Source organism: Passer domesticus, chromosome 5 (genome assembly GCF_036417665.1).
Source record: "Passer domesticus isolate bPasDom1 chromosome 5, bPasDom1.hap1, whole genome shotgun sequence".
NCBI classification, from domain to species: domain Eukaryota; kingdom Metazoa; phylum Chordata; class Aves; order Passeriformes; family Passeridae; genus Passer; species Passer domesticus.
The window spans coordinates 79667154-79683634 of NC_087478.1; positions in this window are offsets into that span (position 1 = coordinate 79667154).

Below are 16481 nucleotides of genomic sequence, written 5' to 3' on the forward strand. Positions count from 1 at the left end.
TATAATAACATCTTTGGAAATGGATGATAGCAGACTCTCAAGTAGCTCTCATTAGTGGAATTATATAGTTATAGCTAAGGAAATTATTATCTGAATACTACAGATGGTTCAATGGCTTCTTAGTGCAGGGACAGAGTGGAAAAAAAAATCGTAAGCAAAACATGCTGGGAATGACTAAATGGAAAATGAGAATTTTTTTCTGATTCCTAGCAGAAATGGCTCCAAGTCAAAATGTCAGATTCAGATAGCTGCAGACCTTAAGGCTAATGAGATCTGGATCTGTATTTTGTATCTTGCATCCATAGTTTAAAGTGAATTTGAGATCTAAATTTATACGTGTGATGGAGTTTAATATCATTTGAGTTTCTGGTTCTGGTTTCAAAGGTCTCTTAAACAGTGATGGCGATGGAACATATATCTCACGTTTTGCCCTAGTCTTTAAAATCAAATGTTACATCCTTTAAGAATGCGAATGCACAAAAGTGTCTATATTGTACAAGTGTAGGAAAGCAAAACAACTTCTTTCACAGTGAAAGTTTAGGTCTTGTCCAGTGGATGTTTGTTGTTATTTATTGAATTTTGCTGTATTGATTTCTGTAACTCTGACTATTTATCTTTCTGCTGCAACACACATTTCAGTAAAAACTCTTTACGGGGCAAAAGGCCAGAGTGAAGTCTTTGCATGGCTTATCTGTAAAGTAGGAAGGGAGAGACTCAGAAGTTGCACCTACAAAAAACAGTGGGGACTCTTTGATGTCTCTCTTAATGTGCTGGGTTTAGATTACTTTGTGAGTACAAAAAGGGTGAAAGGTTTGAGGATACTTTCAACTAACTCTTAGGATCATGATTTGTCCATGGGGTAGTTTTTAACAGAGCAGATATGAGGGGATGGGCTATCAGATGCAGTGTCCCGAGGCTGAAATCTGGTCTCTGTCCACACCAAACTCTCATGACCCAAAGATCCCTGATATTTTCAATATCATGCTTCTTTCAAGGAAAAAAAAAAAAAAGAAAAGAAAAAAAAATGGCCACAACATGGGATATTTTTTCTCAGGTTTTTCAGCTCTCTCAAGTTATTTGCTATAACTAAGGGCACAACATGCCCCCCTCCCCTTTTAATTTTTTGCTAATTATGCATATGACTCCAAGATGTCTTAATGTAGAACATGAAGTGCTGCAATGTTTTTTTTCATGTTTTTCCACCTGTAGAGGACAATAGAATACAGCGTCAATGGGCCCACATTCTTCTGACATCCTAATTAAACCCCCAAGACTTTCTTATAAGCTGCCAATCCTATTGCATACTTATTTTTGCAATAATGCCAAGTTCACAAGGTGCATCCTTTGCTCTTAGATATCCCCTAAAGGCAATAAATGATGTTTTTACACTATATATGACACTGTCCTTGGCTGATTAAGACCTGGTTTAGGTGCACTGTTTTTGGTTCTGACCTAGGGTTTTCAACCAATAGGTAATTGCTTCAGGAATTTTGTTAAGCTGATGTTACTGCAGGATTCCTGACAAGTGAAAAAGTACAATGAAGTAAATAAATAAAAAATTTTATGGAAAATGAACCTGTGTGGGCATAATGCTGATAGGAAGCCTAAAGATCTCATCAAAATTTTCTTTACAAAAAATCTGAAATAATTATTAAAATCAGTCAATCCCAGATATGCAGCTACAAAACTTGGATCAGAACCTAGCTTTGGATATTCCACTGGTGCTTCCACTCTTTTCACACAGGGAATTGGTAATTTTTGCTCTGCTTTTTCAAGTATAAATGTTATATTTTCCCTCTGAATAAACGGATTGAGGATTTGTTAGGCCAATTTTACAGCCTTCTTTCAAGAAATTTCCAAACTTTTAAAATGTCATATTGCTTTTATGCATTAAAATGTCTTAAAGATCTACCTAGGATGCATGTTATTTATAACTTTCCTATATAGTCTGGCTTCAAATATTTGGCTCTATTAATTATTGGAAGAAATAGACAGCTGTGGTCTCTAAAGGACTTAAAAAATCAAGGAAAATTTACAGGTTAGGAATCCTAGTGTAGTGACAATGAGCCCCAGATAATTACAGGCCAATTTCTGAGCTATTTTTACAGGCTGAAAATTCTGTCTTTTAGAACAGAATTTTGGACAGACTTGCTCACACAGGAATCTTCTATTACCTACTCATATCTCATTTGTTGCTGTGCTATTCCCCATGTTAGGAGAAATGGGGGAAGAAGAGAATTTCTCCTTTCAACATTTCCAGGACTGCTTCTGGAAAAAGCAGGGCACCAGTGGCCCGATTCTCTTCCACAAATGTACCTCTCCCAGCAGAGGAGCTGGAGAGGACATTGTCACCCTGCTGACCTGAAAGTGTGAGAGGGACACAGGATGAATGTCATGACATTGTCAATGTCATTGGACTGCAGGGTTTTTCCCCCCCTCAATGCAATGCCATCATTTTCTTCGCATTTTCCAGAATTCTCATGGAGTGGGCACCATATTCAATAGACAATTTGAATATGGATTGTTCCATAATTGAAGCTAAGCTAGGACACTAATTAATCCCTTTTCTGCAGTTCTGTAATGAGTTGGCTGGCTTACAAATACCACTGACCTCTAATGGATGGAAGCAGAACTGTTCAGTCATTTGTCATGTCTCATAGGGCACAACTCGTGCCCAATCTGCTTTAAGTTGAACAGCAAGGGCTTGTGCTTTTGGGTCAGGAGGATCTAATTTCAAGCTCAGACACTGCCAGGAATTTCTGAGTGGCTGTGGTCTCCAGCTCAAGTTTAGGGTGTCCTTAGTGAGCCCAAAGGAGTGAGCAGTTACTCACAGGAATGAGTTAATGCTTTGCTCGCCACTGTGAGAAACTTTTCAGTCTGTCCACAGTTACAAATGGGAAGCTGTAGGTGGTGAGAAATTTGTTATACTATATAAACAGAACATTTCAGAGCTATTATAAAAGTTGAGGTTTTTGGTGAGCAGAGCTGTTTATTATGTCTTTGTTCGTTGTGGGCTAGCTAGCAGTGATTCATGGAATATTACTGTACATCTGATTTAATAGTTGCCCATTACATCATGTTAACATATTTCAGTAAGTGATCAATTCAGATTTTGGTATGCTGCTTTAATTCAGGTTTCATTCCTTGCCTGGTATTTATTTTTGGAGGGATGTTGTCCATCTTTGTCTGAGCTCATACTGCCCTTTTTGCAGTAAACATTTTAGGATAAAATGCTTAATAAGATTTGCATTTAAAAAATGAACTAAAAGAACTGGACCCCCTCCAGCGAGAAACAAGTAATTATATCATTTGTATTGCAAAACAGGAGCAGCTATAAAACATCAGTGTACTTTTCAAGATTGATATTCTTGAGAAGCATTACATTACATGCAAAATAACAGGCCAGGCAGAGGGGAGAAGCCCTTTCTTGTGGAAGTACCCCACATATTCAAGGCAGAGGCATGAGGTTTGTTCTGGATTCTGCTTAATCAAGACTTACAAATTTGCCACTTTCTAGTTTTTTACTTCCATGATATGCTGGTTGGAAAAGCTAGTGAGTGACACTGATAGATTTTGTTGTAATCAGAACAAATTTTTCATAGATTCACTTCAGAAAACCATCCAAGTGTTGCATAACCCATTCAGAAGTCTTTTGTCTGGGCAGTTTATTTTAGATTTCTTCTCTCCACTGCTGCTGAATTATGAGGCACTGAAAGTTTTGTCTGCGTAGCTGTGCAGAAACATCAATAACCAAGGTGTATTTTTTGATACTGGTTAATTGGCAAGAAATATTTCACGTAGCATAGACACTCCTGGCCTTAAGACCTCTTGTTCCAAGTAAAAGTGCAGGAGTTGTTCTTCCTGTTTGGATGACTAAACCAGTTTAAATAGTCTTCAGGCAAAGCACTGTCTGTGCTCAACCCCGTGTGATGTTTTCTGAATCTTAAATGGAAATGCTCAACAGTTTTCCAGCTCCTTGTGAATTATAAGTAATCTCATGAACCAGAATCGTGTGTTTGGTGTTATATTAATGAAAATATTCCCAAATCAGTGTCTGTTAGCTTGTTTAAATATTCAGTGACTTCTACCCTGAATACAGACCGTTTGCAAGAGGCTGTTAGGTGAATATTAGTAAATTAATATGTTAATTAAATCTGCATCTGTGTACAGACTTTATTACTGTTTGCTTTGCATCCTTCTAAAGCTTTCTGAGCTTTTATTTTTGCGTGTAGCAAACTTTACGTTGGTGTTGGTCAATCTATTCTCATATTGGCAGAAGGGGATTTTCATTGATCGTTTTCTCTGTATTTGCCTTTTTTCCTCCCTCTCTAAACCCTGGTGCTGTAATACAGAAGATTTATTGTCAATGATTTATTAAAATGTAATTCTAAGGTGACTCCTTATCGTGAAAGTAATCTGCAGGCTATCTTTGTTTAAACTTGCAACCCGCTTTGTCAAAGAAAACAGCCTATGAAATTTTCATTATAATAGACAGGTTTTTATAATGAACTGGGAAAAAAGCCATTATGACCAAAAAGCAAATTGTTAGGAAACTTATGCATTGAAACAATATGCTCATTAATTGCAATTTTTTTGGGAGGGTGAACAATTCTGTTTAATGGTTACATTTTTCAGGCTTATAAATTAATTTGAATTACCCAATATCACTTAATTTTTCCCTAGGAAAGCTTCTGCTTGCCCGAGCAATATTATAACTGCTAATTCAATTACACTGAAATTGTTTAATAGAAAATATAATTGCTTATTCATACAGAATACCCATTAAAGAAGTGCAAAGGCCTATACCCTAGGGTTACTACATATTAGTACTTGGGGAATTCAGAGGGGATTGCTGGGTAGGGAAGGTGCTGACTGATCTTTAATTGTTCATCACCTGCCTCCAAAATAATATGAATGGACCCAAACTAAATGACCACTCATTACAAGTTTCAATTTAGGAGCTTGGCTGAGGTCAGCAGATTGCTTATGCTGATCGCAATGATTTGAAGTTGTGATTACCATAAGCAATTTAAATTTTATTGATCTACCCTTCTGAAAGTTGTAATTGAGCATGGATGTTGGACCCGTAGCTCTCCAAACTAAATTGTACTCTGAAGCCCTTGCTGGATTACTGCAAGAATCAATAAGCAGTCAGTCACATTAACAATGAAATAGCTCCATTAACATACAGTGCTACTGGTGAAACTTTATTTAGGAGGGGTGTTAGTTCACTTCATTGTTTTATCAATGAATTTCAGTTGTACAGGGAAAAGTATAGCTTGTGTACGCCTAATGAGCTTGCATAATGATAATCTTATATGCTTTAACTATGACTCTTTTTATGGGTAAGAAAGATTATTTTTTTCTGTGACAGATTTGCTTTATTATGAACAGAGGAACTATGGAGCTGGAATTACAATTTGTTAACTGTGATGCACTGAAATAACTTGGTGCCAAAGAGTTTTCTACTGTGACATATGTTCACTATTAGTGGGTTTCACACAAAAGGTCATGTCTCAAATGAGAACACAGACACATAGTGAGTTTGTAATTTATATATATTTGGAACTTCCAAGTGGAGTTTAGTGATCAGCCTCCTAAACAGCCTCCAAGTTTTCTGCACCTCTGTGGCATTGCTGAGGAGATTTGAACAGTGACCAGGGGGAGGCTGGCTGTTCTTATAAAATGTAGACAGCAGGAACAACACAGCAGAAGTGAGAGTGAGATGGACCTGTCTGGATTGTGTAAAAAACTTGCTTCCTGTGGCTCAAAAGTGACTCAAAATTTTGAAAAGAGTTATACACAAACTGGGCAGTTTGAAGTATGGCATGGCAGGAAAGACAGAAATATCTTGAACTAAATGTCTCATGTTTGTGCTTTATCTCTGCTTTTTCTCTATCTACTGTCTTAGCTTGTCATGACTTTTAACTCTTCCTGAAATCTGCTTTATTGTAGTACCTTGAAGCCCTCACTGCAGTACAGCCTGTCTTCCTTCCCTCCAGTCTGGGTTTTAAATGAGCAATGAACCAATATTTGTTGACTTGTTTGGCAGTGTTATTGTGCTAATTGAGTAGGTTTAATTGACTAAACTTGGTTTTGGGAAAGTGCTGTCTTTGCATTCATCAAAATGATAGTAGAAGATTCATTTTATGTTCATAAATTATTTGTATTTATAAATTTTTACTACATGAGGTATTGTTGATTCCATACCATCCCAGACAGTCATCCTGGCAATGCACTCATCAGGAAATGCAGCCACTGGCAGTATACTGGACCTAGTTTAGACAATGGTAAAAACCACTCTTAATCCTTGACTTGACTAACCTTTGTAGAACACAAACTATGATTTCAGCACCTCTGTACCACAGAATTTGTGGTCTCATAATCACTCCACAGTCAAAATGCCTGATATATATCTATACAGACCTGTCACAACTATGTTTAGAATAAGGGCTCATTCCTTAAAATTTAGCAGTAGATCAGCTTTTGTAGTCTAGGACATTTCCTTTGGATCAGTAAGACCAGGTCCCCTGAAGGCTGCAGACATCCCACTGTAAAGAGCACACAGCTCTTTTCTAGGAAAATGAAACTTTTAATGAACTGGTTTTTAGTGTAGGACAGTTCAACCAGTTCTTTGTAGCTGCAAAAATGGAAACAAATATCTGGTCTGTCCTGTGGGTGTAATGATGGGCCCATGATATTTTTGCTGTCCTCTCAGGAAATTATTTTCTCTGCGTTTTCTGCCACATCTCACTGGGATAATAAACGGTTTCTCCCCTAGATCTTGGCTTCTCAAGGGCTGAAAGTAATGCATGTGTACTCTGATACAGTGATCCAGCTCTTGGAATTCCTCTCTCATTCAGCATGGTTTCATTCAATTGGCATGGTTTATGTGAGGCTCTTACTCAGGCCCACAACTACTTTATGAAACTCATGCAGAGGATGGATCAAAGAACACGTGAATCCTTTGTCATCCCTTCAGCTGAGGCAATGTTGTTATCCTGGGGAAATCATGTGGAACAAAGTATATTCTATGTACATATAATTTCTGTACCAGCCTCTGACGCAGAGCAGACACAGAACAAAGTGTGATGTGGCATTGATTCATAAAAGGCTAAATCTGAATGGTCACTTTCAAGTATAGCAACATGTTTACTACTCCAAGATGCCCCAAAAAAAGACATAACTTATCTTTATATAGGAAACATCAGCAGGAGAAATGCTCAGTGAAAGCTGTCTTGTGGAAATTACAGTTCTTCAGATAAGAAATTATACTAATTAGAAGAGGACTTAAGTATTTTATAAACGATAATATCACTTGAAAAATTGATAATCAGATATATACTCGGTTTTCAAAAGACATTTTTGAATATGGTGTTCTACTGCTGATATATTTATTGCAGAAAATCTGAGAAAAACATGTCTGATCTATATCCTATATAAAATGTCATGCATCAAGAAAATTCCACATGTGCTAAGTGTTATATTGAAAGGATGAAGAGTTCTCTGTCATGATAGTCTGATTATGAGATATTACATATTAAATTACATTGAGGAAAGGAGATTTTCTTTTAATGCTTGAGATTCTGATCTCTTTATCATTTCCTTTATGTTAAAGAGCTCTGGGTTTTCAGGTCACTTCTGATAGGATACCTAACCTACAAAATAAAATAAAATATCCTTTAATTTAGAGCTCTTTACACTAAAAAACAATTAAATTTTGAGATCCATTTAATTTTAACTTATTTTAAGCACCATCGTGAACATCTGCCACCTGGCATAGAAATTGGTTCATATGGCAGGTGGGAAGATGAGATTTATTTAAAAGTTCTTTGTCTTTGATACTTTTCCCTGCTGTATTTTCCAGTGGAGTGATTTGAAACTGATGGCATTTAAATAACCATTTATTTTCATAATAGAAGAATACAGTTAAAAATACATAGGGAAATTGCTGTCATTCCAAGATAAGAATACAGCAGAAGGTATAATGGAGCAAACCATCTTCAGTCTAGTTTGGCCTCCAGCCATAACATTGGCCAACACTTTGATCATTCAGGAGAAAATAGAATTCCTTCCACCTCTTTTCTGTATATATATGGAATGCGTAAATTGATTAATTTATTAACCTGGACAAAAAAAAAAAGTTCTCTTTTTCTCTCTGTAGACAGTGCTTAGATATGTGAGCTGATTGTACTCAGTTTTTAACTGATCCACAAAATCAAAATGAGCTTTGTGTCCTTCTATGAAAAACCCAGTTTACACATGGAACCTCCTTCCCCTTGCTCTTCCATATATTCCCTCCCTTACAGACCTGTGTGCTTTTTTAATATGACAGGAATTCCAAATCAATTTAGGAAGATTAAGCCTTTCCCTTGATAATTTGCAGCAGTATTACAAAGTAAGCATAAGAGGTGGGTTTACAAATTAAGGGGAAGACAAGTTCTGCTAATTTTTTCCCTGCCTTGGCTTCCTTGATATCATTGCACAATTTTTGTGTGGTGTTTTATGGACAAAGAAAGAAAGGTATTTCCTATTGTCCTTCTCATGAGCCTTTTGACCTCTGTAATAGGATCATCTCATAGGATCATTTGTTCTTCCAAAATTTGAAACATCTTGAGCAAATGACCTCATCTGAACAGTTTAACCTGCAGAATTCTTGCTGACTCTATTAGGTCCATATGAGCTTAATGCAGAGCTAAGGCCTTACAAAGAGAGTGAAGAAAATTTGCAAAAAACTCCTAGTGCACTATTAACAAGTATGAAATTATGAAAATTTACTTTAAATGCAACACTTGATTTTTGTGCCAGTGATTTCCCCACAGCTGAGTCTGACTGCAAAACAATATTTTATATCTGATTCGTTTTGTTCCCTCTTACATTCAAAGTGGTCCTAAAAGTCCTTCCAAGTGTTGAGGGGAGGAGGGAGAGTGAAGAGATCACTGAATGGGTTGTAATTCTGTGAATTTTGGATAGCTTAATTATCCAACTTTTTAATCAGCTGTTTTTAAACTCCACTACCATTCAGTAAATATTCCTGTGATTCTGTTCATTTGTTGATCAGGGATTTTAAGGAAACAACAAAACATGGATATATAATGGAGAATATTTTTGAACAACAAAAATTGTAAAGTTTGTGATATGAAAATTTTCAGCAAAAATCTGGTCTCTGAGTTCTCTGACATCTATTTTGAGTGCACATAACATACTCATGGTGACTAATTCAGAGATGAAAAATTGCCAGAATTACTGGGAAAATAATTTTGAGCAAGATCTACATCTGAGGAAAAGTAAAACAGTGTTTAAATGGAGGATTCACTTTATGTTCAGCTAACACAGTTTGTCATGTTCTTTTCTTTTCCTCCCAAATCTCTGACAAAACCAAAACTGAGTATAAGTCATTGCCTTACATTATCATTAAAGATTCCTGATTGCTCTTTCTTTTAACTTTATTTTTAACTGCTGAGGGAACTGGGCAGATCTACTCATTATGGCATTCAAATCAATTCTCCAGCGTCTTCCTCAGAGGTTTCAGCAGCATCCATTGTCCAAGGACCTCATTCCTGGACCATCAGTGTGTGAACCCAGATTTGTTTTGGCCAGGAACCGAAAGCTTGCCATGCTTCATCTCCTCTTTGCTTTCCCTCCAGAGTCAGAACTGAAATGTCCCGCAACGAAAAATCATTTTAAATTGAACCATTGTCAAATTTAACTACTTTCATCAATTTCTTCTTCAAATCATTAGTAAATGCCAGAGGCAGACTAGGGAAAAGCCAAGTTTCCTACTTATCTGGGAGGAAAGGAAGGTGCAGGCTTTTCTTTGTAGCCTTTTGGACATTCAGGTTTAGTTCTCTCCTCTGGTACTACTTTTATTAAGGAGGCTAATCAGTTAAAGCTACATTTTAAAATGTTCAAATTCATTCATGCAATGGCAGCTAAGCTATTGGGCTGATTTTGGAAACTGAATTCGGAAATAAGCACTGGTGTGGTACATCCTTCTGGCCCATATTTTCAGATGTATTTCCATGTTTGGTTCCTATTGATCTCAGTCAACCTTTAAGCCTTGGTCACTTACTTGTGTTGTGTTTCAAGAATTTGGTGTAAAGCTAGATGAGGATTATTTGTTTTTATCATAATAGACAGAACAAAATTATGGATCTAAATCATCAAGAGCACTGACTGTGTATGTGGGGTGATCAAGACCAGATGCACTGAATTTTGCATGGTATGTTCACTTTTAATATTCATTTTAGCATAACTTTAATATTCATTTTAGCATAACTTTAATATTCATTTTAGCATAACTTTAATATTCATTTTAGCATAGCTACTCTCATTTTATTGACCCAAGCATGACCATGTATGTTCTTGAATGAGACTTTATGTCGCAGCATTGAAAAACTTTAAGTAATCAGAGGTCAGAGGGGTTTTTTTCCTCTAATTAGAAGTATTTGAAAACCTTTATTTTTTATATTTAAGATTTTTTTTTGTACCTGCAGTGATTTAAATGTTATTAAGATAAATATTTCTGAGAGCAAAAACAGCATTTTTCTTTATTTTTTTTCCAAAACAGGTAGAAGTTTGTGATCTCGTTACAATATTTTCTATTATAATAGTCATAATGTCTGGAAATATTAAAAGATTAATTGCTGAAGTAATGTGTTTTATGTGGCAAAACAATCTTGTGCCTGTATAAAAATAACTGTGAATAACCTTACATAAAAGCACGTGATCATTTGTTAGATAAATAATAGCATATGAGATATTAGATCATTAATACATATATATCAACATCTGAACTTGAGAATCTGAGCCTGTTCTAAAAAAATCCCACTTTGAGATGGTGTAAATTGTTAGAGGTGCTTTTATGTATTTTTAAATTTTTTTAAATTTTTTATATTTTATTTTTGTATCCATATTTTGGTGCTTTTTGCTCAGCAGCAGGCTGGGAAGCCTGTGAGAGCCTTTGGAAGGAGCTGTGGGGATGATTCCCACTCGTGTCTCCATCCCTAGGGCTGCACCACTCCAACTTCCTTGGATTTGTGCCTCAGCCTCAACCTCCCAGTTCAGCAAACCACAGGGGCTGCATGTTCTGAAGGTGAAATTGCCACTCTTAGTGGGGTCCTCGTGTTGTTCCCTCCTGTTTTACTTACTCCAGGGTACTCAGGGCTGGGAGAAAGGTCAGCAGGGTGGAAGACAAACGAGCCAAGAGAACTTTGGAGAGCAGCTGATGGGAGAGGACACGACAACGTCTAAAGGGAAGACAAAGAGGATGGTGAAGTAGAATGAAAATACAATTTCTTCCTTAGTGCAGATCATATCTTGGTAGAGATATTAGTTCTGATTTTCCACTGACTTGAAGGGGTATAGCTGGTGTACGCACTGTGACGGATTTTGCATGGAATTGTGATAATTTCTGCCCTTTGACGATATGGAACATAATTTTGGGGCCCATGAAATAAGCCTAATAACCTATTTGCTGTCCTTTTGTATGACAATAGTCCTTTGAAGAGTAAACTTTGTGACTCTTTTAAAATCTTACTCTGCTGATATTCTTCAACAGCTTTTGAAACAGCTGGAATGAACCAGAAAAGGGAAAATGCTTCAGCCAATTTCACTCTGCAGCACTGCTTTGGCAATGGTTTCCAGAACATTACAGTGATTAATATAACCACAAAACTCCTGTTTTATGGGTTCTGATAATTTGCCTGTGCACAAGGCTGTCCTTCTATGACACATTTTTACCAATCAACTTAGATTATTTTCCCCCTTTACATTTCAAAGTCCTTAAAGAAGTAATTTGTACCCATCTCTTTTCATTTGCTGAGCAGTTGTTCTCTTTTTCTTATATATACATAAAAATACTTATTCACAACATTATTTCAGATAGTGAGGTACACAATTCGTGTTAAAGCAAATTCTAGTAAGTCAGAAATCTGAAATATAACTGGATGCCTTACATAATTAGATAGTTGTAAATGAATGTTATTTCCTCATTTTATTATTGCAACAACCTGGCAGCCTGGAGAACAAGAAAATAAGCCTGGAAAGCTCAGGTTTTAAATAATAAGAAAAGCTGAGAATTTACTCAATGGGAAGTTTCTAAATCAAAATTAAAATTTTCTCTTAGGAGCTCAGGAGAAAAAACCAGGATCTTCCTTTAGCTATTAAAGAAATTGTTTTCTTTTTGTTAAGGAATTTTCTGAGAAATTAATGTTCTTACTTTTTTTTTCAACTACCCTCTAAAATACTCATTTTTAGGAAGAGGTACCTCTCCTCAGCTGTCTCCTGTGATGCTTAAGTAGCTTTGTGTATCCTGTGTCCTGTAACCCAGAATAAATTCAGCTCCTCTTGAGGACCACAGCACCCTGGAAGGCCTGCTAGAGCACCTTCTTATGAAAACAGATGGTGCCAATTGTTCCTGTAAGACAAAGGATTAAAAGAAGGTGTCTGTCCCAGTTAGATTCCATTCCAGAGATCTGACCCAGCTGGGCACGGGCAGTGCCTGCCACGGGGCTGTCAGAAGGACCATGGTCCAAAACCACATTGTCCCTCAGTAACAGGATTCTCCAAGAGATACCTCTGGAAATGGAGCCTGGTGTTGGACCAGATGGTGGGCCTGCATTCCCATTGTTCCTCTTGGCTCTCTAGTGGTATGCAGATTTCTATACTGCTTTATATTTTCTCACAGCATTGCCTAGTATTCACATTCTGCTAACTCTGATGGGGAAAATTAAAAAGCCAAGTGTAAAGAAGCAACAGAACACTCTGAAATGTGTGTGTGTGTGCACATTAGGGGTGATATTAAAGGTGCACTAAATAGGTTTTAAACTTGCTTACATTTTTTTTTAACTTTTTTTTTTTTTTTTTTTTTTTTTTATATTCTACATGAAAGCTGGCATGATTGGGATAAGAGTGAAATGAACATAAGTATGATAAATGATAAAGTGCTCCTGGGAGTAAATACACCACTCAGAGCATTGCTAATCAAGCAGTGCAGCCAGCTAATGCTGTCTAAGAGCAAGCACCTCAAAAAGTTTCTAAATTTGAAACATTGAAAGCTGGCATTTAGCTTGAGTAGCTTCTGCTTTAAGATGAAACTGCTGCACCAGAGGAATCACAGAAGCAAAATGAAACCTTGGAAGGGGCAGTGGACTGAAGTATTAAATGACCAACAAGATTAAAGGGGAAAAAGAGAACTAAAAGTGGGATTTGCTGCTTGGTACGCACTGACTGAGAGGTAAATGGAATTAGGGACAGGCAAGGATAAACTCTGTCCAGCTTAGATTTGTAATAGATGTGCAAGCCTTGCTGCCCACCAAGTTGCTGAGGAGCAGCTTTGTCCCAGCTGTGTCCTTGTGGGGAATTTGTGACTGCCTGGGTGAGGTTTGGTAGCCCAGGTGCTCAAAGCACTTTGCTCTGGCACACGAAAGCTTGCACTGATTTTTGAGAGAGCAGCATATGTTCTGCTCATAAATTTCATCTGCCACCCACTCTTCAGGAGTGTAACACTGCCCACACTTCTTGCCTGAATGACTTGGAAAATATATTTTTATTTCCAACTGTTACTCAAAATTAGAACTATCTAAGCTATGATGGGTCAGGGAAATCTTACAGGAGGGCTCCTCTGTCTTTTAAAGGAGTGTGAAAATTTCTCCTTTTGCATGACTAAACTGTACATAACTTCATAAGGAAGTTGCTTTGAGGAGCCATTAGGGACTGATTTGACAGTATTTAACTAAAAAACCCTTTGCAGTTATTGTATGTGTTAATGTTTACAAAATTGCAAGTAAGAAGCTGCAAATGTGATTGTGAGCCCATCTAACTTTTCCAGAAAATGTTTGAGTTTTACCTGGTATTTCTTCCACCTCACTGAATCCTGTGGATCAGCTGGAATGGCAGGAGCTCCTCATGGTGTCCTGTCTGACCCTGCTCTGTGGCCTAAATTATGAACTTTCCCATTTTAATCTGTATTTATTTTTCAGGGAAGTGCTTGTTTATTATTGTGTTTTGTAGCCTTCCCTAAGGACATCCTGGTGGTCATCTGTGGTGTTAAGCCCTCTTCTTTCCCTCTGCTTGGGCTTGCCTTCCTTGAGAGCTTGTCCTGAGGTAGAGCTTCCCTTGCCATGCTTCCCTTACCAGCTTTAAAGCCTCTTTTTACATTTCTGGAGCAAAAAAGACTGGTCAGAAACTTTTGTAAGAGTCATAGACCAGTTTGCACAGAGTTTTTCTTTGAAAAATTTTGAAGTTTGGGTCCCTCAGAATCAGGTTCAAAGAGGAAATTTATACTAGAAACTGAATGCATTTGTATTAGTGCTACTGGTTATATAAAAGTAGAGAAAAATTAGAGACATTGCAATAATAAGGTATTATTAACATTTTTTTGTATATCAAAATTAACAATAAAAGTGGCTGTATGTTTATTTCAAGATTTATTTTTGCAGTTTTCTTGAAGGAGGTAAGACTAAACTGCTGTAGTAGATGAGCTACAGATCTGGGCACACTTACCCAAAATACTTTTCCTCCTGAACCTTCCATCATTAAAGCCTCCTAAAATATTTTCTGTTAATACGAAGCTATTTCAAGCTCGAACACTGACAATTTTCCAACACTGTCCCTTTCCCTGAGTTGAGAAAGTTGCTGCATGTTCAATTACTTCACATAGCATAGGCTGTTAGCAAGAGGGACCAAGACCTGGCAGCTTGTAACTCTGTATTAGCTTAGTTTGTGTTATAGCCAATTGCTGCCTGACCTCTCCACACTGTGGAGGAAATGCAGTGCCATCTGTATATCTCTTAGTCACATTAAATTATGTCATTTATATTCCCTTGGAATGCAGGGTTTACTTTATGCTTTGAGGAGAAATTAGCAGAAGTAATAAGATAAAAGCGGGAGCGCAAAGGTGAAAATTTGTGGGGCCTGTTTCTCTCCAGCTCGCTTTGATTCTGCCAGGTGTTGAAATTAGGGAGGGAGGGAGGTTGTTTAAACCTTTGGAGGTGTTAGCATGTGTAAATGTTTATAGGTCTTAAACACCCACTGATCTCAGGCAAGACTTCCACGTGTTTGGTGGTGCAGGATCAAGTCCCTGCTCTTGCTACATTACGCCCTTAGAAACATGAACAGGAGGAGAGGAGGGGTGGAAAGCACATTGCAGCCCAAAAAATCAATGTAAAATTTATAAAATATGCAAGGTGTCGAACAAGAAATCTCGTACTTTACAAAGCAGCTTCAAGCTAATACTGCCTGATAAACAAGTCCAGATACAGAACTCTCTGCTTACACTCTCTGAGTACAGTCCTGAAGATTTTTTGGCTAAAAGAAGGTGAGAGGAACCAAGATTTCCCCCCAGAAGGCCCGTTCCAACTCCCATGGAGGTAGATAGAAAAATCTGTTACAGATTTGAGTGGAACTGGGTCCTACATGCAATTTTTCTGTCTTTAATTTCCACAACTAAATTTCTCTCCAAATATACACCCATGGAGCCACCGTTGACTGTTCAAATAAAGTATCACTCTGCCCAGAATATGAGTTACATTCCACATGGAATAGCTTCCAGAAGAAACCACTCTTTTACTGTAGTTTTGTGTAAAATGGAAAGGCAATAAGACTGTCAATTACTTGGTGGAGCTCATGCAGGCTGAAACAGGATCCAGCTGCTCTTTGGACATTTATTGCTTCAGTCCTTTCCTGTTAAATGTCCACTGTCATTTTGGTTTTATGTGAAACCCTTGGTTCAAAAATATGATCACAGGCAAGAAGGACTCTTAAAACAACAAAAAAAGGCTTTCTATGTGCTAGCTGGTAATAAAGCTAGCTTGATAGGCTTAAAGAAATTTTAAATGTTAATTTATGTCCAAAATATTTATAAGTGGTGAAAATTTATACTAGTCTTTAACATAACTCATCCTATATTTTGTTTTATAAACATTCAGAAACTGTTCACGAGGAAACAGGATGTGCACTGTCTGAAGAGCTTTCTGCTCTTTCCATAAAAGGATCTGCTACATGCATGTTATACAGAGCTGTTGTATATCACTTTAGTCTTAAAAAGATGTGTATACATAGAAAGGCCAAGGATGAAATCCTCCAATTCAATAGGAAAACTCTTATTGATTTAATTGGAACAAAGATTTCACCTCGAATCCTCAAATGCTGAGAGCTAGCATAACTTTATTGAAGATGATGAACAAAGCTGAAGGATGCTCTAGTTGGATTAGAGCTGAGGATCTGCTCCTCAGAATGCATCTTTTTCTTAAAGTAAGAAAGCAGTCAAGAGGAAATATCTCAGAAGACAAGCAAATAATTTAAATTTAGTTTGCAGGTTTGAGCCTGGGCTAAAGAACAGACCAAAGCCTGTGTTGTAGTCCCCTGCTAGGCATTTGTACAGGAGTCATTGTCATTTTAAGTGAACAAAATAAGGTAAACTCGTGCTCATGTCAGATTTATATCCTCATTTGCAATACATTAACAAATAAAGGGAAAAT